Consider the following 4,015-nt stretch of genomic DNA (forward strand, 5'->3'; position numbering starts at 1 on the left):
ACATGTTTTATTTAGTTGTTGAATGCTCACGGCGTTCACTATGTAGTATTATATATCCGTTCATATAATAGTTATTTTCTTCACATTTATGCATAATATCAACTTTTTGTGTTTGATTTTATGCTCTCCCGAAAATCACTCACACAGAAAGGTAATTTTGAATAAGACACAATTGTGTCAATTTCCATGAGATTAGTCCTACTCACACACGCACATTTCCATGATTAATATGCAGGAAAAAAAAATGGGGACTTCATAAAAAGCACAGCAGATAATAATATTATGATAAATTTGGCACACTTTGACAATTTTACTACATAACAGATAACATTGATATGCAGAAAAGAAGATCAGGCAAAGCGATCGAGATACTCGTCCACCGTAGTGTATTTCACATCGGGGTACAGTTCCGATGACGCCTCGACTCCAAACGATGACTCGATCTCAAAGTTTGTATGATCGCCTTTCACGAAAACCGAGTGGTGGATCGATAGTATTACTTTCAGTGGGATTGGAGACTCTGAAAGAAAATGAGAAAAAAAAATAAAATTAATATACATATATGAAGAGACCAAAATGTTTACAGTACAAAAAATACCTAAAATTTTGTTGATAAGTTGGTCCTCCGAAATGTACTCTTTCTCAAGTGTTTTGCCGATCTTTTTCTCCCAAAGTGAAACAAGGTCGTTGAATGAGTAGATATTGTTCCGTGGCCTAATGTAGAATACTTTGTTCAAGGCTCTCGGATCGTCCACTGCTCTGATTGTGTATGTTCCAATGTCCTCTTCATAGTTGAATATTGCTGTGCAAAAGTTTACATGTCTCATAGAGTTATTATGTTTGCATTATGTTGATTTTACTTCAAAGGGGGAAAAAAGTTACCACCTTTGGGGTTTCCGTCGCCAAAAATAACGACTTTGTCCCTCGGGGGACCCGAGGCTCCGGCTGAGCTAGTGTGGGAAGGATGTATCCGGCGAAGAAGTTGGACACGACGTACGTGAATGGGATTTTCTCGGCTTCTATCGCCCGCCGAATCTTTGCCTTTGTTTCGAAGGCTGTTTTTGCCGGCTCGATCGCATGAACTCGATCCACGTCGTTCCCAAACTCCGAAGGAAAGAATCTCTAAAATACAAAAAAAAAAAAAAAAAAATTCCCTTTAACCTAGCGTGTGCGTAAATCAACGTTTATAACTTCCCACCAAATTTTAAATGAGATCAAATATTTGTCACTTTTATTTGATTTTATAAATGTTACATGTGGAATCAGGTAACATTATCCCCATTGGCAATAATAATGTTCCCGGATAATTATCACATCAAAATTATATTTCAAATATAAGCTAAAATAAAAAACAAAAAACTATGTGCACCTTGATGTTGCCACTTTCCTTGATGGCCGCGATGATTTTGTCCTGATCCGACAATTGAAGATGACCAACGGTGGATATGACCACATCGACTTGTTTGACTGCGTTGACCAAACTGCCGTGGTCATACAAGTCGCCGTGGACTAATTTCACGCCCAACGACTTGAACTTGTCAACGGTTTCAGATTTTTGTGGGTTGGTCAACGTGGAGTCGCGTACGAGAACAAACGTCTTGTGCCCGGACTTCACGCTGGCCTCCACTATGAACTTGCCGATGTGTCCTGTCCCTCCGATGATCAGGATCTTGCTCTTTTCGACGGCCATGATCGATTACGTGGATAATAATCTAGGGGTTGGTGATCAAGCTACAAAAGGGGAAATGGTGAGGAGTTATATGAAATTTTTCTCTTCTTGACCGTTATTTATAGGCTTTGTAGCACCGGTAGTGTAGGGATTGTTTTCTTCTCTATCTAAATGTCTAGGATTATAGAATATATATAATTATTGTGATATATTTTAATTGGGGTTCAAAGGGAATATAGACAGAAATTGGGCTAGGTTCTTGCTAGATTTCTATTTACCCCGTCAACCTAACAAGATACATTTAATGGTGATGTTTTTAAGCTCAAAATGAATATAGACAGATATTCATGTAGGTTCTTTCTTATTTTTCTTTTTTACTTGACATCTTAACAAGATAGGAATGATGAGACATTCGTCACACACTCGCGCAACCACCGAGTTGCTTTTTTCTTTTTCATTTAAGAAGTGCTCTCTCATGAGTCTCGAATATCAGAGCCATGTTTTTGTTTGTTTGTTTTGTGTGTGTTCAACGAGGTAATTGGATAGATATCAATAAATCCGTCCCACGCATTGAATTTTCTGTAACTAACGGCATCTCTCGTCTTTTCTGTTGAACTTGGTCTCTTACCGAATAATAAACTTGTTTAATAAATATTTTGTATGAAGTAATGGTTGCCAAATACGTTACTTGAGTAGGTATTATTTTTTAAAAATAAATAATACAATCGTCCACTTAGTAAATGGCCCATATTTTATGTCAGTTGCTGTGTTTATTATTATACCATTTAATTCAAGAAAGCACGTGTAAAATTTTCTAAGTTGTAACAAAATAAAATATGTATAAAAACACAAAATCTATTCGCTGAATTTTACAAGAAAATCAGTTATAGGAATTTTGTACCCATTAAAATGTTGAAGTTAAAAAAAAAAAAGACAGAAATATTATAGAAATGCATATAAAATAACTTACGTGATTTGTAATGTTTGTTAGGCCACCTGCAATATGATAAGAGCTAGAAAATATATTAGCAAAATTAATATGTGTCGCAACATCAACGTGTAGACAGAAAGTACATGAAACAACATTGGACCTGATGACTCTTATTATTAGAAAGAGCACAGTGCAAAGTGCAAAGATTATAGAAGTAATTGAGTTTCTCCGGATATGTTCCTTCAATGAAAAGAGGGAGAGGAATATGTGAGATAAACGTCTAATAAATAATTTACGGGACATTGTTACCTGATACATTTTTTGATGCTAGTTGCTACAAAAATATTTGCACAAACCGAAGTATATATAAGTGAAACTAAAGAGACGTGTAGTACATGAATGATTTTTTTATGTCGGCAAGGGTAATCTTCAAATGCATGCAATGTGACGTGTCATACAAAGAAATATGTATGCAAAGGAAAAAAAATGAGACAACAAAATAACAACAGGGATGTAGTAATTATATTACTCATAAGCCTTAGACTAATAATGACGTTAGTATATATTCAAACTGAATAGAAAAATAAGTGGCACATTGATTTCAATAACGTTTGGTTTTATCATGTGCAATTTATAGTCAAATTAAACAAACAAACAAAAAATAGGTGTTGATCTCAATAACTTTAGTTTTTTTGTTAGTTTTTTTATTATTTTTTTTTTACTTTTTTGCATGTATTGCACAAGTGTCGAATACACATAAATTATATTAAAATTAGAGATATAATAATCTTAGTTAGGTGATTTAAAGTGGAAAAATTTAAATAAGAGATTAATATGGGGCTCCGTTTTAGTATAGTAGGATAAGATAAAGTGTATAGCCATAAGGAGGAGGAAATGAGTGGATATATTAAGAACAATAAAACAAATTAGGATAACTACATAGTTACATAACCCCCAAAATAATTATGATAAAATATGTTTGAAGTTTGATCATACCGAGACGAACACATTCTGATCGTTTATGAGAAAGATGATCCTCAAACCATAATACATAGGCTTTAGATGGAACCCCACACCTTTAAGATGGTATCAGAGCGGGGACCATTCTCGGTTGTGGGCTACCTGATCGGGCCTATACTTCACGCTTCCAGTGCCTGTGCCTGTGCGCGTGAGGGGGTGTATCAAGGATAGTCCCACATCGACTGGGTATTACGATCCTGGGGCTCTTTATAAGGCTTGTGGATTACTCCTCTAATTAACAAGCTTGGTTTTAGATGCAACCCCACACCTTTAAGATCTTGAAGAGAGAGAATAGTGTTGAGAAAGCAAACATATTTTCTCATTGATTGAATGATTGCAATTACATAGTATAGAGTAGTTATACCGTTCTAACGTTGCCCAGCAGTTCTATCTAA

General features: G+C 35.3%; 1 pseudogene; it reads right to left on the reverse strand.

Moving 5' to 3' along the window:
• Window positions 1-228: 228 nt before the first annotated feature.
• On the reverse strand, window positions 229-2,935 carry LOC149388440 (phenylcoumaran benzylic ether reductase Betv6-like; annotated as a pseudogene).
• Between the last annotated feature and the right edge of the window lie 1,080 nt (window positions 2,936-4,015).

Source organism: Urtica dioica, chromosome 8, assembly GCF_054948205.1.
Source record: "Urtica dioica subsp. dioica isolate 48M chromosome 8, U.dioica_male_clone48M_v1_H2, whole genome shotgun sequence".
Taxonomy (NCBI): Eukaryota; Viridiplantae; Streptophyta; class Magnoliopsida; order Rosales; family Urticaceae; genus Urtica; species Urtica dioica.